Raw genomic sequence first — 23717 nt, forward strand, 5'->3', positions numbered from 1 at the left:
TTTTTTTTAAGATCTTCAACATTTGAGTTTTATTGGGCTAGCTTAATGTATGGGTTTCCCCAAATAAGCTTCACTCAAAGTGGGGTACAAAGTAATAAAAAAAAACAAAAACCAGCAAAGTCTTTCATGCTTATGGTAACTCACTCTGCTTCTGAAGGTATTTGATCCCATCCCCCAGGCTTTAAGAAATGGAAAAAGTATTTTTCACCATAGTAGCAGCCAGAATCCAGAACTCAAGTGCCAGTAGGTACACCAATAGATTTGATGGATTACACAGAAGAGAACTTTTTTTCATTATAAGAATAAGCAACACCCCTCCCTCAGTTATAGATGTTTTTCCTTCTTTAAGCCAGTCAATTTTTATCTTGATTCTTTCACCTGCCTTTTAGAAAGAACACTTGCCCAGGTCTGAGGAAGTGAGAAAGAAATCCATTAATGAAAGAAACACAAAGCAGAGAGAGGAGCAACGTGTTTCAGTGGTTAAGTCACTTGCTTAGAAGAGGTTGGTCAGAGTCCTATGTTTGAGTGTTGGTTTTAATATAAACTTAACTGTGTCACCTTAATTAAATCAGTTTATCTCTGAGAGCTGTGATTTCCTCATCTGTATTTCAAGGGAGGTGTTTTTATAGTGGGGGATGGCTTATGTGATCTACATGCAAGCGTCTCCCTGTTGGACGGGAGCCCAGTTTAAGACCTGTGGTCTTCAGGGTTTACTTTCTTGAAGACATTCAACATGCACAGGAATTGCAGGATGGGGCACTCATCTGAGCAGAGTTCACCAAGGAAAACAGGAAAGGAATAGTGTAGGAGAGCTTTTGGCTCAACGTGTATTCCTGGATGGATCAGCCATTACCCTGCCTGGAATTAACAGAGATTTGATGATGATTGGGTAGGTCTTGCCCCTTCAACCAGTCTGTAAAATTGCATAGAAATCATTCTAAAGACAGCAATACCAGGTACAAATAATTCACCTTAATATAATTAAATCCAGAAAATGTGAATGACCCCTCACTGGGTGCTCAGCCTCCCATGAGAACTTCCTCTGGTGACAGAGGGTTGATCCGAGCTGGCATAGCAATAATCCCAGAGACAGAGCAGCTGGTTTTGAAACTCAGCTTGCTCAGTCACAGGATGTCCATTTCTACCACATGCTTTTATGAATCAGCCTGTACCAACACAGATGCCAAAAAAAAAAATTAATCTTATTTTTGCAGTACTTTTCATGTCCTAAAGAAAGCATTCCTGAGTAGAGGAGCCAGCACTGAACTGAACTCTGAACAGATGATTTGTACCCTTCCAGCCCTATGTTCACCTTCATCTTTTGTCTCACCTCCTCTTCTTGGTCCCTGATGAGTTCAGATCAGAGCTTTCCAGATCTCTCTTCTTCATTTATTTTATTCTTCCAGTTTTTAACCAGTTTCTTGAACTTAATAACTACTGGCTTCCTTTGCAATATCTCCCTCTCCACAAATCACAAAATCCCTTTCATTCATTCTGCACATGTGGCCTAGTTTCATGTACGCTTATTAAAAAGAAGAGGGAAAAGCTTTCTGGATAAATTCTGCCTTCTTTCTCTTCCCCCTTCCTATCTCTTCCTCATCACTACCACTCTTCTGAAAAAGCAGCCTGCATTCTGTTCAGCCTTTCCGTTCAGTCTCTCCTCACTCCTGTCCAATTGTTATTTGACCACAAATTCTCTAACACTGTTAAATTATTCTATCAAAGGTCCCAATAACACCAAAACTGCCAGAACTGATGACTTCTACTTTGTCCTCTTAGCACTTAACCGACAGGTAGCTTCTGATTACACTGACCATTCACGCCATCCTTCTCACTACTCTTTCTCCTTTTGCTTCAGTGACACCTCACACTTCTGCCGGCCTGCTGAACACCCCAGACTACTCCACAACCAGTTCTGTCTCCTTTCTTATTCCTCAGCTGCCCCTCAAAAGTTCAGGTTTCCGGGGCCCCATTTTTTGGCCAGTTTCCTTCTTTATACTCACACCTTCAAATCATTATTTATCAAATAATGTCTTACTACCGGGACTCCTAAATCTGCATCTGCCTAAATTCACCTCTCCTCTGAGGCCGTAATTCTTGCTTTGAAATGGAGAGATTCCTCAATATCTACCCCTAAGTGAACTGCGAATGCCTCATATCCAGACAAACTCTTTATCTTTATCCTTAAATTTCTGATCTTCTCCTAGTGCCCAGTGGATAACATCACCATCTGCCCAGATTCCCAAGCAAGAAAATCCCGTAACTCACATGCCTTCTCTCTCCCTGCTATGCAGGTACTCTTCCAGTCCTATTGACCACCCCTCACAAATAACCTCTGGAGCCCTATTCTCTCATCTTATTCCTGCAGCTATGAGTTTCAAAGTCACTTGCACAGCCTACTGAATAAGGCTACTCTGTCCCAGGTCCAGCCTCCCACCACTCTGCTTCCAGATCTGTCTTGCTCAAAGTCCCTTGCAGAAGAACTTCTAAAAACCATAAGCCTCTGACACAGAAATCAAAGCTCATATCTCCCACCATACACAGTGTAGCCCACACTTTCAGGCAGGAAGATTTGCCATTTCCCAAGCACTGCCATTTCCAGATATCATACTGCTTATTTAGAATGTGATGACTGGTTCATTGGATAATGTCTGGCACATAGAGAGACCAAAAAATAGGTACAGGTAAATGTATAAATGAACAAGTGAACAAATATATTTTCACTGCTCTTGTGTAGATGCTGTCCTTCTACCTAAAATTGCACTTGGTAGAATCCTGCCTGTCCTCCAGGAGCTGGATCAAATGTTTACTCCCGTCCTCAGTGTAGAGTAGAGCCTTTCCAGAACTCTCCCAGTGCTTCCAAATCATAATCTTGTGCTTGTAATAGCAACAGCATATTTATCAGATGGTATTCAGAATTTACAGGTTTCTTCCACATCCCTGAATTGCTATTTAAGAGCAAAGCCAGAGTGTAACTTAACTTTGTATTAAGTACAACACCAAGTCGTGTTGTTTTTAATTTCCTGATTATACTTCTGACCTGTCTACCCATCTCCTTCTCCAGCTACCATTGTCTGTCTTTCCCTGGAAAACTGTACCAGGCTTCTTCTTGTGCTGTCCCATTTATCTTCTACATGACAACCAGAGTGATATTTTCTAAATTTATACCTAATCATGTGTATCTCTGTACACACACACACACACACACACACACACACACACACACACACACACACACTACATACCTTACTGCTGCTCTGAACATAAAAAAGAAATTGACATGAAAGCAACCTAGATGTCCATTGACAGAAATTAACATGAAAGCAACCTAGATGTCCATCAACGGATGAATGGATGAAGAAGTTGTGGTACACAAACACCAAAGAAATATTACTCATCCCTAAAAAGGAACACATTTGACTCAGTTCTAATGAGGTGGATGAACCGAGAGCCTATTATACAGACTGAAGTAACTCAGAAAGACAAAAATAAGCATCATATACTAACGCATATGTATGGAATCTAGAAAGATGGTACTGATGAACCGATCTGCAGGGCAGCAATGGAGACACAGACATAGAGAACAGACTTGTGGACACAGTGGGGGAAGGAGAGGGTGGGACGAATTGAGAGAGTAGCATGGAGACATATACATTACCATATGTAAAATTAGATAGCCAGTGGAAACGTGCCATATGACACAGGGAGCTCAAATTCAGTGTTCTGTGACAATCTAGAGGGGTGGGAGGTGGGAGGGAGGCTCAAGAGGGAGGGGACATATGTATAACTATGGCTGATTCATGTTACTATATGGCAGAAACCAACACAATAATGTAAAGTAATTATCCTCCAATTAAAAATAAATAAATTTAAATTTTAAAAAGAGAGAGAAAAGCAACTAGAATAGACCTTTCACATTTTCTCCTTTGCTCTGCTATCCCCTTCTCAGTTCAGTTCAGTGTACCATGCTACACTGCCCACCATGGGCCTTGCCTGGCACGTGCTATTCCTTCTGACAAGAATTTCTTTCTACCCTGTCCTCTTAATTCAGTCAGTTCGTCCTTCTGCTTCAGATTCCCACACCAGTGTTATTTGCCTTAGAAGGCCTTCCCTGATCTCCTCAACCAGGACAAAGCCTTCCTACTAATGTAAAACACCCTCCTATCACTAGTCTCTATGTGGTGGCTGTCACTTTAGCACTCTTGCACTTTTTTATGCCATAGTTTAATTAATCTCTGACTCCCCTAAGCTCTATGAGCACAAGGATAAGACTGCTTTCACCCATTACTGGATCCATAGTGTCTCATACAGTCAGGTACCTACAATAAATGTCTGATAAATGAATGAATAAAAATGACAAATATAATTAGTTGGAGAAAGAAACTACCTAGATCCAAAAAGATACTAATGGAATGACAGGAATGATAGGATAAATAATAGGAATATTTATCATAGGAATGATAATATTAAAAAAAAAAAAGGAGTTGATAGACATGTCAACACTGGCTGAGACTCTACTATGATCCAGGCATTTGTATAGCTATAGTTTAAAATATGACCCAGGACAAAAACACACAAGATAATATGTGCAAAATAAGTGATACAAACATTGAATTTGTTTGGGCTCTTTCTGTTGTGTGAGGTCAAAAAAAATAACCTCAAACTGGTTTAAGGAAAAGAAGGGAGTTTAATGGCTCATTTAACTTGACATTCAGCAAGAAGGAATGACTTTAGAAACAGCTCTATTCAGGTTCAGTGTCCTTAGGACTCAGCTTCTCCCCCTCTCTCTGGTCTATGGTCATTCCAACCGTGAGCCCCACCCTTGGTGGGAATAAAGCAGTAGCAGTCCTGCCTTCAGACACTGTCTCGGGTTCTATTCAGGGTGAAAGCCCTGCCCTTTTTCCTGCTCAATCCCACAAAAGTCTTCAGATTTAAGTCTGACTTGCTTAAATCACACAACCATCCCTGGACCAACCACAGCAGCTAAGAGAATGTGATGTTCAAATTGGCTGTGACTTGAGTAATGGGCTCCATTCCTAGAGCTGAAAATATCTACCCCAGCCATGGGGATTTGAAAGTGAGGAGGGAGATTCACAAACAAAACTGAGTCTATTGTTGGGGGAAAAAGAAAAAAAAAAGTGAAGACTAGATCCTGGTAGTTGAGCAAACCATGAATGTCAAAAAAGAAAATTAGTCCTCTTCTTGTGGTAAAGAGAGAAGGCTCTGTAGCCCAGATGGTTGGGGATTTGCTAAGTTTGATTTGTCCCCCTTCCACCTCCTAGAATAACTGAAAGAATCCAGTATTAAGTGTTAGTCGCTCAGTCGTGCCCGACTCTTTGTGACCCCATGAACTACAACCCACCAGGCTCCTCTGTCCATGAGATTTTCCAGGCAAGGATACTGGAGTGGGTTGCCATTTCCTTCTCCAGGGGATCTTCCCAACCCAGGGATCGAACCCGGGTCTCCTGCACTGCAGGGAAATGCTTTACTGACTGAGCTACTCTGCCCTAATCTGTGCTAATCCATGCGTTCATCAATCCAGCTTAACCCACCCCTTCTGCTTCTTCTATAAGAAGTCAAGAGGGAACCAAGTCTTTTGGCAGAAGTGGAGCAGGAGCTTCTCCAGTAGAAGTGAACTGATCACTGTCACACCTTAGTTTTTTTCATCAGCATCACTATCTCAAACCTCCTGACTCTTTACTGCTTTGGGACTGGCTGGGGGAAAAGGAAATCATTAAGCTCTCTGCAGTGTGAAGTGGCTTTGCAAAGTGCACTGTAAACTGTTTACATTGTTTTTAATTACTTTGGAACCATATGTCAGCTTGGTATAAAGTGTGAAGATTACACTAAGTAGGGGTGGGAGGAGGAGGTGACAATGGGGTGATTTATGGTAACCAGAAAAATTATGTATGAAAATGAGTGTAATTTAAAAACACATCTATGTGGTATAACACTAGAGGGGGAAGAAAAGCCAGAGTATAACAAAATATCTTTGAAAATAGGAGCATGATGAATATGTAAATGAGACCAATCAACATCAGCTGAGATATGGTATATGCAGATGAGACAGCAATGAGCCAAAATGTGAAATAGCTCCCAAACCATAAATATGAACCATATAAAATTCATGTGAAATATTCATCATAACATAAGGACAAAAAATATAATCAAGTGATTTATTTGCATATAAAAATGAGAATACTAGTCTGACACTCCAGCCTCCACTCCCAGATCACTGGGGGAAGAAAAGTTAACAGAGGGACTTTTAGAGGGAGAGATTTATTGAATGAAAACTGTTGCAAGCACACTAAAAAAGCTGAAGATCCTTCCAATTCTATATTCCTCAGACTCACTCAGCACAGATAAAGAGAAAGGGGCAAAGTCAGGTAACTAAAATACTAATGACACTGGGGCTAGAAAATTTGGGTTCCAATCTTCTTTGCCTCCCTAAGCACCTCCTTGTTAGATAACTTAGGCCTCTTCTTACTCTGACCTTCTGTGATTCTAAGAGTTAATGAGCAAAGAAGCTTTGAGTTCCACTTACTGAAATAAAGCAAGAAGGAAAGATTGATGATTCTACACGCTCCTGGTAAGAAACTGGTGGCCAGTGTTGGAGTGGCTGGACCTCTGAATAGGAAGAGGGAATCTGAATCCCAGGGCAAAAAAAAAAAAAAAAGTGATCATGAGGTTCAGGTTGGACTGCACTTTATAATCCCCCGGGGAACGTTTAAAGTAATCTACAAACTTAACTGTCACTTACAGGGACTTTTCATTCTATTTTTCTAGGGTGGGGCCAAGCACTGATCATTTTTTAAAACTCCCTTGACGATTTTAATATACATCCACAGTTGAAACCCACTGAGATGGATGATAGTTAAGTCTGAATCCAATTTGTAGAAAGAGTGCTCATCACAAATGTATAGTGTGTCTACGTGGTGTGGCTGAAGGAGAATCAACAAAGGGGAGATGGCAGGAGATAAGGTCAGAGAAGAACCTGGAATAAGGTCATGAAGAAACTTGTAGGCCATGAGGACAAGTTTGAGTGTCACAGGGAGTGTGATGGAAATTATATGGGCTATTTTGAGCAACTAAATAAAACCATCTGACTTAGATTTTTCAAAATCCATTTATGTTCACAGGTTTTGATTTACTAATATTTTGTTAAGAATTTTTGTGTCTGTACTTGTAGAGATGTTAGTCTGTATATTTCTTTTCTTGTAATTGCTTTTTTTGGCTTTGTTTTAGTGATGCTACAGAATGAGTTGGGAAATGATCCCTCATCCTCTATATCTTGAAAGAGTTGATTACAATAAGGAAAGAATAATTTTTTTTTCCACAGATGGTGGTGAATCAACTTGGTATTCATATGGGGAAAAAAAAAAATACAACTCAACCCTTACCTGATGTCATACACAAAATTTATCTCTAAACAGATCACAGTCTTAAATGTAAAAGCTAAAACTTCAAAACTTTTGACTTCATCAAAATAAAATCTCTGCTCTTCAAAAGTACAGCTATCAGGAAAATGAAAAACCAAGCCACAGGCAGGGACTAAAGTATTTCCAAAACACGCTCTGGAAAAGGACTTGTAAAAAGAAGATATAAAGAACTCTTAAAAGGGAAAAACAAGTAGATGAACAATCTAATTAAAAATAGGCCAAAGATCTGAACAGCTACTTAGCAAAAGAAGATGTAGAAATGAACAATAAGCACATGAAATGATGTTCAACATCAGTGGTCATTACAGATATGCAATGTAAAACCTTAAATACCATTGCATACTCACTAGAACGGCTAGAATTAAAGACTGATAGAGCAGGCACGGGTGAAGCTGTGGAGTAAATGGAATGATCCAGTGTATCTGGTAAGACTGCAAAATAGTACAACCATTTTGGGAAACAGTTTGACAGCTTCTTATAAACTATTTATCCAAAAGAAGTGAAAACATATGTCCACTCAAAGCCTTGGTCAAGAATATTCAAAACAGATTTGTTCATAATAGCCCAAAACTAAAAACAATTCAAATACTCATCACCAGGTTACTGGAAAAACAAATTGTGTTCTATTCCCACAACAGAGTATGAATAAGTAATAAATAAAAAGGAATAAGCTACTAACGCAATGACATGGCTGGGTCTCAGGCATTATACTAAGGCAAAGAAGCCAAACCTAAGAGAATATACCTTACATCAAATAATTTTATTTATATAAAACTTGAAGAAATAATACACCCAATCTATGGTGACAGGAAGCAAGCACATCAGTACTTGCTGAGGCCAAGGGTGATGGTGGGGATTGTCTGGGAAGGGCCACCAAAGAAATTTTCAGGCTGGTGAACATGTTCTATATCTTGACTAAGGTGGCTGTTACAAAATACATGAATTTGCAAAAACTCCTCAAACAGCTGAAATGAGCACATAGAATTATTTAAGTTACACTTCAATAAAGTTGATTTTCTAAAACCAACAATTTCTCAGTACCTATTTAGGGCCAGGTGTTTCAAATACCACATCTCAGTGAATCTGCACTTTACAAACAGGGAAACTGACATTCAGAAAAGGCAAGCAATCAACCAGCCTCAGAGTTCTTTTGTGGTGAAGCTAGAATTTGAACCCAAGGTAATCTGGCCCTTTCTGCTACACAAGGCTTCCTTTTTGTTGGGTGTCTACCTTTTCCCAGAATCATTCTACCTTACTAAAGTAACAAGTGACAAAGGAGAGGATTAAGGCTGTAAAAGCTTCCTGTGATGTCATTTAAACTTAGAAGAGAGGATTTCTACTGCAAGAGAGACACAAGAGTGCCTAAGCACTTGAAATTGCCATAAACTAGAACCTAGAGTCACTTTCTACTGGGACAGTTATAGAGGAGAAGGAACCTCTTCTTGGAGCATTTTCTTCACCTTCAAGTTTCCACATGCCAACTCATTTCTGGGTAAAGATCCTGCTGAGACTGGCTTTAGTTCACGCTTCTGCAAACCCAGCTGCCTGTTAAGTTACAAATTAACTTAGTCAGTGAGTTAGTGTCTAAAAGGTGAAAGTCCTTATCTCATTTCCTGTTCTCCATAAATATTCTGAAAGTAAGTATTTTTGTTGTATTTACTGCTTCAACCAAGAACACAAGAAGCCCTTTTCTTGTCACTTTCAGGGTTGGTGTGGTTTTAATGTTTCCATTAAGTCTCCTTATTTTCAACTGTTTCTAGATGGGGCCTCAAAATAGACTCTACAGTATCTAATAGCTGCCCAGATCAGAAAGAGAATAATTTATTACCTTTGTATTTATAAGTTTGGCTTTGTTTTGTCTTTTTGCTAGTTTGTGTTCACTTGGATTTCTTTCTATGTGTTCAGGGTGAAGAGGAGTCTGATAAGGGAAACAAGAGTTCCTGAGATCTAGTCATTTTATGGATGCCCTTTATATTCATTATAACCATCCACATCTCAGTCCTTTTTGCTTTATCCATGAAGGTAGTGTAGGGTTTCCCTTGCTGGAAGGGATTCCAAAGAAGGGAATACTGAAAGAACATATTCATAGATGAGAGCCCTGTTGTCTTAACTGGTTCAGGCTGCTGTAATACTGAATACAATACTGCACTAGGTGACTTAAACAACGAATATTTAAATCTCACAGTTCTTTGAGTCCAAGATTAGATGCCAGACTGGGCAGGTTCTGGTGTGAACCTACCCCTGCTTTTGCTCTGTATCACCACATGGTTAAGAGAGAGCTCTGGTCTCTCTATCCCCAATCCCATCACGAGAGGTCCACCCCTATGATCTTATCCAATCATTTCCCAAAGTCCTCATCTCCAAATTCCACCCACCTATATGTTTAGGGAATTGGGGCCTAAATATACGAATTTTGGGTGGTGGGGAGAGAGGCACAACCAATCCACAGTACCCACTGTGGAGTAGCAAGCTTTGGTACTAAATAAACATGCTGGAGATGCTCCCTAGCTTGGGAAAGCACAGATACATCCTCATTCACATGTTCAATCTCTAGCATCCCCCAGCCTCTTGGATGCTCTAAGGCATCCATGGTCCTGCTGACCTCTGCTCAGTGCCTTTAATTCAGCAGCTAAAACTTACAGGTGGCAAGACTTGACAGAGGTTACTCAAGCCAGGCTTTTTTGGCTTGCCATCACATACCAATCTTCTTCCATTTTCTAATCAACAGCCAGGCAACATCATCGTCTCTATCTTTTAAGACTTCTGCTTCAGCCCTGCTTGCCCTTCTGACCTTTCTTGGCAACGCAAGCTGTGGGAAAGACCTTTGAACATGTTATGTTTGTTAGGGCTCACAGATACACCAGAAAACGAACTGGCCTTTTTGTTCTCTCTGTCAGTAACTCAATGTTTGTGTCTTCTCAGAGAAGATAAAATTAAGGCAGCATAATACTCGAGTTAAAAATAGCCTCGTGGCTCTGCCCTACAGACACTTGCTAGGTTTTCTTTTTTTAATAGAGTGGTATTAAAATAAAAAAGATGCAATCTAAATACAAGCTCCAATCGATGCACAAACTATTTATTTTTATTTCCTCATTTAGCCCCTGCCCATCCCAACCACATCCATCTGGGCTGTTTATGACTTAATAAAATGCTTTAAACAGTAAAACACTCTAATAGGATATGGACCTACTTGCCTGCTCATCCCCCAACAACAACAACAAAAACTTACCTGAATCTTAAACTTCATAAACTTCCTCTGTGTTACTCAGATCCACTCTGGCTAGCCTACACAGAAACGGAATGATCAGACATGGGTTTTTATAGTTCAGACCATTCCAGGGGTTAAACAGGCAGAGGAAAAGTGGAAGAGTGAAGGATAAATGCCAGAAGAGCCTAAATGAATAAAGTGGAAGTTAACCACCCCAGTGGGTCTGAGATTCTGAGAGAGTCTGGGCATAGAGATAGCAATTGTTGATGCCAAGTGTTTTATAAACATGTAAGTTGCACTTGGATATGAGCATGCTTTGAAAAGTTAAAAGTGCATACAAATGCAAGGTATGGATTATTAAGAGAGCACATGTGCTCTGCTTCCCATCCGTGGCATCTCAGCTCAACTACATACGGATTACAGATTTTGCCTTTCTCTTTTCTCATATTCCTCTCCAAAGCACGTAGCCCAGGACTGGGCACACTGGAAACATAATGGCAGGCAAAGTTTGTGAATTTGTCATCTCTGCCTCTTGGATCCCTTCCCAGCCTTTCAGAACCTCTTCCCCAAATCAGGCTCTCAACATTTCCTTTTAAATCTTGTTCTTTGTTATTCTTTCCCAGTGATGATAACAACATCTGAATAATGTAATGGCATTGAAATTCTAAGGAGTTGCTGAATTAGATCCTCTAAGACAGCGTGCCTTTTTAAAAAGACATGAAGTGGGTAATGCCAGCTCCGAAGGACTGAATTGCTAATGGTGGGATTTTAGTCAATGTGGCACGTGTGCTTGAGGAGATTTGCTTTAATACATGAAAAATCATATCTAGAATTACTTGTTTGGACTGCAAAGTCCATGTGTACCTGGACAGAAACTTGAGGAAACAATGTTTCCTGTTATCAGAGATATCAATGCCTTCAAGGGTCTATCTCCTAAGGATGGGCCTCCTCACTGTCTGTCTGACCACGTGGAGAACTCAGACTGGTGTTTGTTTGGCTTTGCTTTTCCTTTACTGAGTGTTAAAAATTGGTGTTCCAGTCTTCACGTATTTGTTTACAATGTACCCCCTTATGTGCTAAGTCACTTCAGTCATGTCCGACTCTTTGTGACCCTATGGACTGCAGCCTTCCAGGCTCCTCTGTCTGTGGGATTCTCCAGACAAGAATACTGGAGTGGGTTGCCATGCCCTCCTCCAGGGGATCTCCTGACCCAGGAATTGAACCTGCAGCCCCTGCGCCTCCTTCATTGCAGGTGGATTCTTTACCACTGAGCCACCAGGGAAGCCCTGTACCCCCTTATACTTTCCCTTATATATCCTTCCCCGCTTTTCTTCATATAACTTCTCACTCCAATCAGGTAAGACACTTAAGATGTGACTTTTCATTTAGTAAAGCAGACAATCACTTTGGGGAGGAAAGGATGGTTGCTTACTGCAGCACCAAGACCCATAACCCTACCCCACAAGAAAATCTTGCAAAAAAGGGTAAGTTCTAAACTAACTTCAAGGAAATTAGGCCAAATCAAAAATTACTGGTTGGAATTTTTTAAGAAGAGATTTATAGATTTCAGTCAAGTCCTCAAGACAAGTGCAGCCAGATGGATGACACCAGGTAATCCATCAAGTGATTGATCAGGGTTCACAGAGTAAATGATTATGACTTCCATCACTCCCTGAGCACCTGTGAGGATGAGGCTTGTAGAGATAATAGACTTCCTCAAGCCAGGGCCACCTCCTCTGACTGCTGCATGTGTGGCTGCGTTTGCTCTGTTCTATTTGTGAGCAACTCAGAGAGAGACCAGGTAAACTCGGAGAAGCATTATCCATCCATCAGTCAAGAATTCCACCAACTCTTCTTAAGTCACAAAATATATTAATTAGATGAGGAATGATTTGATGAGGCAACCACTGCTAGGTGTTCTGAGCAATAAGATGAAGATACCAAGTCTCTGCTCTCAAGGAGTTCTCAAGGGGAACAGCAACCATTGGCTGTCATTTGCTGAGTGATTATTTTGGCAGAAACTGAGATAAGCCACTTTACATGCATTATCGTACTTAATTATCATAACCTCATCATCCAAGTTTTATAGTGAAGAGACTGAAGTCAAATGGGGTTATGTGACTTGCTCAATGTCACACTCTAAAGAAGTGGTAGGGCCAGGATTGGAAACCAGGCTTTCTGACTCTAATGCCCACACAGTAATCTATTATTCTGTAATATCTATGAAGGCAAAGAAAGTAGTCCAGATAATAAATGATATAGGAGGGTGCTAATCTTGCTGTGGGAGTCACATGCTTCCTAGCTCATTTAGTCTCACACACCCACCCTTCAGAGTCAGCTGGGGCAAGAATTTGAGCCCATTGCATGGGTAAGAAAATGGAAGTCAGAGAAGTTTGGTGACTGGTCAGAGATCAACATCTATGAAGTGATGGAGGTGGGTTTCTCAGATCCCACATGCAGTGCATTTTTCCATATAATGCTTTGCTTCCTGCAATGCTGTCTCTCATTTACTAAAGAGAAATTACATCTTGAGATTTTTACAGTCATATCAGTACAGGATAGTAATAGATTGTCCAAGTCAGAAGAAATAAGTAACCCTTATATTTATGCCAAGTACATAAACTTCATATTCAGGTGCTCAGCACTTATAGTTTCTACTCAGTCTTGAGCACCTGGCAGTGGGGAGAAAAAAAGATGTCCTAGGAGTAGATGGATGCCTGATCCAAGAAATGACAATCCAAGTGTGAAGCCAGCCTTTTCCATGCCAAAGAGGAAATGCTGCAATAGGTTGTGTCCGTTAGTAAAAACTGGCCCACACTATTTCATCAAAACGTCAGTTATTAATCAAAATTTCCTAAGTCAGCTATATTTATTGGCTTTTCTTCTTCCTGTTTTTGCCTACTCCCTTTTTGCCTCTCCTTGGAATTAACATTCTAGTAACACATAGATTCAACTGCAACTTCTTAGTCAATATATAGAATTTCATCTCTGCAAGGGAGGATTTTTTCTTTTAGTTACATGCATGAGCATCTTATGAGTTTCTACTAAGTGTCTCCTACATCGGGGTATCTCAAATCTCAATGTGCATATAAACCACCTGGGGAAATAACTAACACAGAGAGTCTGACTAAGGAGATCTGGGTGGGACCTGAGATTCTGCAGTGCTAACCAGCTCCCAGGTGATGCCAACACTGCTGGTCCATGGTCCAGAAGGAACAATATGATCTAAAAAATACTAGTCCTGGGTAAGGAGCTGTATGGTGGAGGATTCAAGAGAAATGGCCCACAGCCCCTGTTCAAGTGTGGTGAACAGGGTCGGTTAAATACATATGAGACAAAGAAAAGTACAGACCAAATAGGTAAACCTGTGCTTGCTTGTTATAACCAAATGATAGATCAAGGGGAAAGATTTTCTTATTCTCTTTGTCATTGTCAGATCACATTTATAGTAAAAATAGTCCTCCTTTTTTCTTAGCAAAACTAGTCACTCAGATAAGGGCCTCCCAATGTGGCTCAGTAGTAAAGAATCCACTTGCCAAGCAGGAGACTTGGGTTCGATCCCTGGTTGGGAAGATCCCCTGCAGAAGGAGATGACATGGACAAAGGAGACTGGTCTCAAGTTAGCAACTAAACAGCAGCCGCATTCACTTAGGAAAACACTGTCTCAGTCTCTGAAAGCCCCTCTGTTGGTACCCTGGAAACAAAACTGGACACTGATAATTGTAATTCACTTACAACTGTTTCAGGAACAAACCCATTATATGGCTCATCAGGGCAAATTCAGCCTCAGCACTCTTTCTTGTGACAGCATATCTGTATCTCAGGCAAAAAGTAAGAGACTGAATATAGGCGATTCTGTCCCTGCAGTCTGAAGTAGACAAAGGTCAGGGGGAAAGTGCAGGTCTAGGCAGCACATGTTTCCTCCAGAACAAATGCAGCTAGAGTCGTGAGTGAGATGGGTTGAGGAAAGAGAGATGGAGGGAGGTGGTGGGAATGCTGGAAAGAAACAAAGAGACCTTCTTTGTTCCTTACCCTTCCAGCCAGCTGTGCTAAGTCACTTCAATCATGTCCGACTCTTTCCGATCCTATGAACTGTAGCCCGCCAGGCTCCTCTATCCGTGGGGATTCTCCAGGCAAGAATACTGGAGTGGGTTGCCATGCCCTCCTCCAGGGGATCTTTCCAACCCAGGGATTGAACCCATGTCTCTTATGTCTCCTGAATCGGCAGGTTGGTTCTTTACCACTAGCAACACCTGGGAAACCCTTCCAGCCAAGACCCAGAAAAATTCCAGGCACAATCAATGAAGCTCACAGGAAGCCTAGAGCAGAGTGAAAGTGATGCTGATCTGCATGAGCTCCAAGGGAGGATTGCCGCAGAGCTAATCACTGGACTGAGAGTGCCATTTAATGCCCTTCCTCCACAAGCCATTCATCAAATTTATAGTAGCAACAAGAGTTCATTACCATGTTCCTGTTTTGCACATTCTTGAACAAGGTTATGCCTCCAATTTTAAGTGTGGTGTATAAAAGGAATGAGGAAAGGTGGGAGGGTGAGAAGGTTTCTGAAGGGAAAGGTAATAAACGGAATAGGTGATCCTCACCAACTGGAAATGTGAATCTCCCTACCTGCTTATGACTTTGTGCAATCAGAAAGAACACTTCACAAGCTGAGATTCATTCTTAGAAGTTCCTAAGCTCCTCTTATCAACCTACCTATCCATTCATCTCTCAGTCAGTCTTCCATATCAGAAGCTGAAAGAGAAGATAGGATTTGGTTCTAGGTTCCAAGAAGGTTGTGATGTAGTTAGAGAAATAAGAGGAATTCATGTGAAACAGAGGTTACAAAACAGAACAGAAACAACCTCCATGTCGCTGTCCAAATCTTGGGTGCTGAAGGCAGTTCAAAGAGGTGGCATTTAGATCAATGTGGTGAAGAGAACCCAGAAAAGGTTTTGTGAAGACTGTTGGGCTTCCATAATCAAAGGGGAAAGTGCAAAGTGTTCAGTATGGCAGATATTAATGAAACAAATTCAAAGTCATAATGGGGATCTGAGGTCTCCCTAAGGAGATCAGCAGGCTCCCACAGTCCTTATCTTTTGATCACATTATGAACAATGGACTCCCACTGAGCTTGGAAAGTTTGAACAGGAGTAGAAGGAAAGAAGCTCCATGCACCGGGAAACTATATCTAAATTCACCAGAACATTGACTCTTTTAATGCCCCACCCGTGATTCTGTAGTCAGGATGCTGGGAGCTTGTCCATCAATATCCAGACAGTGTAATGGTTGGTGCACAATGCTGTTTAGTTGCTCAGCTGTGTCTGACTCTTTTTGTGACCCCATGGACTGGAGGCCTGCCAGGCTCCTCTGTTTATGGGATTTCCCAGGCAAGAGCACTGGAGTGGGTTGCCATTTCCTTCTCCAGGGGATCTTTCTGACCCAGGGATCAAACCAACATCTCCTGCATTATAAGTGGATTCTTTACCACTGAGACACCACAGAAACCCTTCAGTGTACAATAGACAGACTCAAATTATATCTGAAACTTTTTAGTCTCACTGATTTGGCAGAACTGTTGTTAAGGACCTCAGCTCTCCATATAGAGTTCTCTCTTAGGCTATCGCTAAAATTCCTCAATGCTCTCTAAACTTGGGTAGCAAGGAGGTCAAAAAGAGAAATATTCTGCTCCTGCCCAAATACAAGAGTTTTCCTGATCTCTTCTGGAGAAGGCCAAGTGAATGCTCACTACTCCCAAGCCTAGTTTTCTCCAATACATAAATATGAGAAGGTCTTGGTGTACTTTTAAAAATGCTCTAAGATCTGCTACATTCTGCTTTCTTTTTCCATAAACTGTTGTCAGCATCAAGATAAAAAACAGGCTCTGCTGATCAGTGAGTTCAGGGGTGACATAATGCTATATAGCTAGTCCCTACCTCTTGGCAATCCTCTATGTGAACAATGCAAATGGTAGGATTTGACTGAACTAAATAAGCCACATGCTTCCTCATGTCTTTTTAGTCCAAACCTACTCCTGAGCTTACTCCAGGAGTCTAGGGTTGAACACTTCTAGAAATACATTTGGTTCTTTAGAACTTAATATGCCACATTTAGAGCTTTTATTTAAAAAAAGAAATTGCTCTTCCAACATTCACTAATGTATGACTAAAAGCAAAACCATATCTTTGAAAAACTTCAGAAGATGCTGCAACATACACATATGTGGGTTCTGTAGCCATCCGATATAGAGGATAAAATGTTGACAGCAATGAATTTTTCAGCTCTTTATCAAGAGCACTGATGAATTTTGACAACCATCCTTGGTCACATTGCCAGAGCCTCCCCTTCACACTTACCACACTGCTCTGACCACCATATTTTCAGGTTCAGTGTTTCTCTGCTCTTGTTCTATCACACCTTCTTTGGCATTTAAAATCTCTTCACTCCTTTGTCAACATCTAATCTGTCCTGATTCTCACTCCAAATAATTCTTAAACACAAGAGTAGATGATCACCTTTAAGCCACAGCTTAAATGCCCCAGAACCAGGTCACTGGGCAAACTCTAGGAAGGTAAAGTTTCGAAAGCACCAGCTCTAGATTTTATAGTATAAAATAGGATTTAGAAGACTGTGCACTTGCCTTGACTATATCTCTGGAAATATTTTCAAAATGAACTGCTATGTATATGTAGGAAGACAGTGAAGGTACTGTAAGCCATGATCATTGCATCACTTCTCCCTTTTTACTTCTCAAAGGTAAATGTTTGATGATGAGACAGGAAGAAGCTCCCAATTGAGCTGAGAGAGTCTATTCCCTTCCCTTCAGGCAAGTATATCAAGGGGGTAGTTTCAAGGAAACAATACATTTCCTGATCTAAAACTCCTCAGGCCAGTGAAAAAGCAAAAGTGTTAGTTAATCCTGTCTGACTCTTTGAGACACTATGGACTGTAGGCTGTCAGGCTCCTCTGTCCATGGAATTCTCCAGGCAAGAATAGCCACTCCCTTTTCCAGGGGATTTTCCCGACCCAGAGATCGAACCCATGTCTCCCATATTGTAGGCAGATTCTTTACCATCTGAGCCACCAAGAAGACCAGATTCCCTTTCAATTCTAGACTATTTCACTGCATTGTTTCCCAGCAACCCCTATTTTGAGTCTTCTTTAGAATAATCTAGGAATATTTGTTAAAATAAAATCTGCTAGGGCCATAAATCAAAGATAACATGAGGACTGAAATAATCCTTCATGCAGCTTGGATATCTTATAAGAGATATGCACATTTCTGGAAAGGAGACAGGATCTCAGTTCCGCCCATTCTAATTGCAATTTCCATTTTCTAGTACAACTCAGGATTTCTGCATGGCAGGAAGAGTTCCCTGACATGTCACCCTCAGAAGCTGGACTAAGCAGAAAGGCGTGCTGTCTCTTTTCAGAAAGAGCAGAGGCGTGCTCACTGTAGCATGTAAACATTTTATACTGAGTGAATTCCATTTCTATCTATATTCATCACAAATGAGTACCACCAAAATGTTCAAATACATATTCACAATGTGCCTCTCAAATGCACTGGATGAAAAAAATCAGAGCTAAGCATGAGGCACAGATCCATTTCATTTAATTAGAGTTTCAGAGAAGCCTAAAGAAAAAGGTCTGTATCTCCCTAAGTGTTCTCTTTCTGTATGAGTATAGCTATCTTGCATTGTCAGGTCGTTTGAATTGAAAATGATTCCAAATGCAAAGCCTTTAAACCTTGAATGTTTGACTCGGGTAATATTATCACAGACAGACAATAAAAGAAACCATGTCGCCCATTTCTATTCCAGATTTTGTACCAGTGTCCACTTTCCCTTTATAGGAAATCAGAGAGAGAGACTATTTTCTCTGGATCAATGCCAGAGCCCGGAATTACTGTCATATTAGAAAATCCTGCATTGCACTCAGCACATGCCCTGAGTATGCCCACTCCTTATTTTCATTCTCTCCTGTTTTATTTTCAAGTCCCTTTAATAATTTCGCCCCACCCCAACCATCCTACATAGCTACAACTTACCTCCAAGGACCCTCCGTGCCGACCGAGTCAGGCTCCTCATGGCCCCATCTCCATGCTATTCCTTTTCTTGTCTTCTCATCTTTATTCATGCTGTTCCCCTACCTTCAGGGTTACTATGCTTCCCGCCATATGCATAACCATTTAGCATGTATTCCTCCCTTCCACATATATTTACTGAGCACCTACTATGTGCTGGACACTCGAGAGACAACACTAAGGCAAGATCACTGCCTGCATGGATTTTAGATTTTTTGAGCAAGAGACAGAAAACGGACAATAAACCATTTTTAAAAAGATTGAGTAACACACAGATGCTAACCTCTGAATAGTGGTGGGTAGAGGAAAATTGGAGCAGTGTAAGGAAAACAATCCTGAATATTCATTGCAAGGACTGATGCTGAAGTGGAAGTTCCAATATTTTGGTCACCTGATGCAAAGAGATGACTCACTAGAAAAGACTCTGATACTGGGAAAGATTGAGGGCAGGAGGAGAAGGGGGCAACAGAGGATGAGATGGTTGGATGGCATCACTGACTCAATGCACATGAGTTTGAGCAAGTTCCAGGAGACAGTGAAGGACAGGGAAGCCTGGCGTGCTGCAGTCCATGGAGTCACAAAGGGTCAGACACAACGGAGTGACTGATCAACAACAGTAAAGCGGGGATCAGGAGTGCCTGCCCTAAGACTTAACCCCTGGTCTCTATCTTGTGAGTGACTCACAAGATACTCAAATTCCACGTTGATTTTCCATGCCATAGTATGTTTGTAGTACTTCTGTGAGACTAATCCTATAATGAACCTAATAGCAACTGAATAGGAAATACAAAGTAGGCAATAACATATTTTTTTCAAGTAGCTCCCAAACCACAACACGCGTAGTGCATGCTTACATACTGTCTGCCTGCCTCTAGCAACCCATAGGTTGTGGAACTAGGAATTCTGTCCCTGATGGCAATGGTTTTGGTTTTTACAATTAAGATAGGATTTTTTTTATGATTATAAACGTAATACATGCTATAGAAAAAAACACTGCAGAATGATGAATCCACATAATTTCATAATAATATACTACTGTTAATATTTCAGTGAGAAGAAGCCTTTCACATTTTTTTCTCTGCTGACACATTTTTTTTTTAATTAAACTGTGACACTATGCATGTTCTTTTCTAACTTTTTTCATGAAATTGTATGTTGACAGTATGTTTTAGAGGAAAATGATGGATGTTAAAGTGTTAAAAGACAAGGGTAAGAATCCCTAATTCAGGAAAATCAGAACTCATTTATGACTATGCTAAGTGGAAGAGCTCAGCTTGGAAAAAAGTAGGAGCTACAGGGAACATGTCAGCACTAGTTTGAATGAAAAGCTGTGCAGAATGCAGGAAAAAATACTGAAGAGTCATATATGCAAGAACAGTCCTTTTTTTGTTAATCATTTTGGAAAGATGAGAGAACAGACCATTTGTATTTATGTGTGTGTGTGTGTGTGTATTACCCTGTGCCCTCCTCCATGAAGGCTGAGGCTGGAAAGCACTGTAGATAGAGATCTCTCTAAAAGGGATATGTTATCTCTGTAACATGGTGGTGAATGGATGGTGAATATCATTAGATGGAAATCAATGTAAAAGACATCAGCTCTCCAGGAAACAAGCCTGGCAACATAAGAAAAAAGGACTTTGGACTCCCTCAAAAATTGACCAGAAAACAAGGATGTAAAATGGCCCCTAGAGGCACCTGCAGCCTGGTTTCTCAGAGATAAAAAATCAGTTGGCTGCAGCAACATGTACAATTGTATTATCTACACCAGAGTACCGAGGAAAAATTACCATTCTGAGCTTATGCCTTTGTTAAAACTTTGCTTTAGATTTACAATTAGGATATGTACAGGGCTTCATGGAACTAGATTTGTGAGCTATACAAAGACTTTTGGCATCCAGCACACGTGCACATATATTCCGTGACATGCTAAGTCATTTTAGTTGTGTCCAACTCTTTGTGACCCTCTGGACCGTACCCCATCAGGCTCCTCTATCCATGGGATTCTCCAGGCAAGAAGACTGGAGTGGGTTGCTGTGCCCTCCTCCAGAGGATCTTCGTGACCCAGGAATTGAGCTCACATCTACTGTGGCTCCTGCATTGTAGGCGGATTCTTTACCATTGAGCCACCAGGGAAGCCCCATGTACTGTATACACATCCAATGATAAAACCTTTCCTGTTGGTGCTTGAAATGTCATCATACCAATGTCTTTGGTCTCTTCTTTTTCCTCTCTACTATTCTAGAAGTTATATGTTCTATTTTATAGATATCTTGTTATTTTTAAAATATATTTATCAAACCCCCAAATTAATTAGCATCACTTTGACCTGAATAACACAGCATTTGAGTGATTTAATTCTGGTCTCCCCCTTGCAATTTTCCACGTCATTTCTGTATAGCACTTTAGTTCTATCTTGTTTTTAAATAACCCCAAATTAGTACCACTTTTAATTGAAATATTGATCAATATTACTATCATTTTGCCAGGGATTTTGCACTTAAACTCCACTTGTTTCTTCTGGGTCAATTTCCTTCTTGTTGATAAAAACTATTCTTCATAATAAAATTGTTCTTTATAATTTTATGCACTGTTTTTTCTACAAGCCTGTACTGCTTTATCATAAAAATGTCCTATTTCAATTGTGAAAAACAAAATCAAATCGTCCATGTATGAGTATTAAGCTCTCTTCAGTCTTAGTATATCTAAAAATGTCACCCATGCTCCCTCTTGACCTATTAATAATAGTTTAGGTAAAGTTACAAACCTGAGTTGACCAGAATTTTCACTCTCGGCAAGTAACTCTATTATCTTCCAGGATCTATTGTTGCCTGTGTGGAGGCTGCTGTTAGTCTGATTTTTGGTACTCTATCTTTCCTCTCTGATAGGTTTTAAGATTTTCTTTTCCTTTGTCTATACTTTCACTACTGAGTATAGATTTGTCTTTATTTTTATGCTTGTGGCTTAGTGGTTTGCTCAAACTAAGGCAGTCTTTCTTCAACTATAGTAAAGTTTTTCTTAGTATTTCTACCCTCTTCTCTCCTGGATCTGCCATTAGCTCTGTGTTGGAACTTCTTTTGCTGTTGTATTGTAAGTGACTTGCCTTATCTACTTTCTAATTCATTTGTTTTTATTATATCTAGTCCATTATGAAATCCAATTACGTTTTTGATTCCATGACTGTTTGTTCTTACATCAGTACTTCTCATTAATTCTTTTCACATATCTATCCTTTTTCACACTGTCCTCTTTTATCTTGTGATTTCTACACCTTCCTTTATCTCTTTGAACATTTAAAAATAATTAGTTTTAAATCTCTTTCAGTCTTATTCTAATCCTCAGTCGAGGAAGTATAACTATTTTCTCTCATGCGGCATTTCCTTTTATGATTTGTAACATAAACTCTCAGCCCATGCATCTTAGGAAGGGTGACGTATGGTCAGTGCAAGTTGCATGCTCTAGTATAGAACTATCTTAACAGTTTCTCATTTGCTGCTGTTGAGCAGTCTTGTTTTCTCCAGTTTGGGATAATTTTTCAGTAATTTTTTTTCACTTGAAGTCACTGTAAATTTTCATTCAACGTAATTGCGTGTCACTGATCTAGTATTATAAATACTTGCAGGTGACTATTTCTATTCAGACTGCTTCCTTGAGCTTTTCCATAGTCACTAGGTAGAATTCTAGAGTCCTCCATTTCACTAATCTACAGTCTTTCTGACTCATGATTTTATGCAGGTAGGTTCATTCTGACTCCTCTCAGACAAAGACAAATCTGCAATTTGGGCTCATCTTCCCAGTGGGTTTTGAAACTCCAAGACCAGCCATTAACCTAACTAGAATTTTTCCTTTGTTCTTTGGCTTCAATGTACACTTACCATTCTGACCAGGTTGAGGATGATATTACTTACATAGTTTCTTAATTGGCTGTTTGACCTTTTACCCAGTATTTCTATGTGTCTGTACATAGAGAGGCCCTCATCCCAGGCTTCCATTATCAGCCCGGACTCCCAACATCACTGTTACATCCTTTGTTGTAATAAATCACCTTCTTCTGGCTCTCCTTTGAAGATAGGAAGATGTCAGAAGGAGGTAACCAACATCTTAGTGGAAAATACAGTTTAGATTAACTAACAAACTTGACAAACTAGGGCTGCCTGATGGTGCTGAGCATCTTGAGGAAGAAGGAATGATAGAGAGGAGAAGTTGTAGAAACGAGATGCTGAGGACATCAAAGGCAACTTTTCTCATATACACACACACACAGTTGTGAAGTCAAAACCTGCATATAAACAATATCCAAACATGAAAGGATGTATCTAGCAACAGAAACTGAACATGCTAAATCTTATCATTCACACGTGAGAACAGCTGAGAATCTGAAACAAATAAAACAACATCTTTAGACTGTGGAATGAGAAGCTGGGCTTGGGATAATAGATCTAAGAATGATTACCTGAGTGAGTCCCGTCACCAACTGGGCAATTCATGTTACCATAGCAACTCCAAGCTGGTTATCATTATGCCTACATTAGTTATATACTTTGCCTTTCAAAAATATAGCTAACTTTTCAAAGTTCTTTCCTACCTGTCTTTGATTTAGCCATTCAGCACATGTTGCTAAGCTGATTCTCACATTATACTAGAAAAGTGATGAAATAGGTATTATCATCTTCACATAAATCACAGGAATACACACACCCTATTTAACTTAGTAATCAACAGGCCAATAGCTAGTTAGTAGAAAAGTAGGTCGAGAACAATCACTGACTTCTAGCCCCTACCCGGTCTAGCACAGGGCATTAAATTGGCTTTATCAGTTTACATAGAGGCACCACTAAAGAGAAGTTGATCCAGAGGTTGGACAGAAGCATTCTTGGCAAATGGCTGCTCCCCTTCTAATCACGACTTTCAGGTTGCTGCTGCCCTTCCCCAGCGCCAAGCCTGCTCCAGTTTTCTTTTCCTGCTCGTTCCAAGTGGTTATAGTTATGAG

The 23717-nt window shown here is 40.3% G+C and overlaps 1 protein-coding gene across 5 annotated transcripts in view; it reads left to right on the forward strand.

Annotated features, from left to right (window-relative positions):
- FSHR (follicle stimulating hormone receptor) overlaps positions 1-23717 on the forward strand; it is a 182138-nt gene that overhangs the window by 66516 nt on the left and 91905 nt on the right. The gene's annotated exons all lie outside the window — the stretch shown is intronic.

The sequence above is a fragment of the Giraffa tippelskirchi genome, chromosome 4, assembly GCF_054371585.1.
Source record: "Giraffa tippelskirchi isolate mGirTip1 chromosome 4, T2T-mGirTip1v1.2.pri, whole genome shotgun sequence".
NCBI classification, from domain to species: domain Eukaryota; kingdom Metazoa; phylum Chordata; class Mammalia; order Artiodactyla; family Giraffidae; genus Giraffa; species Giraffa tippelskirchi.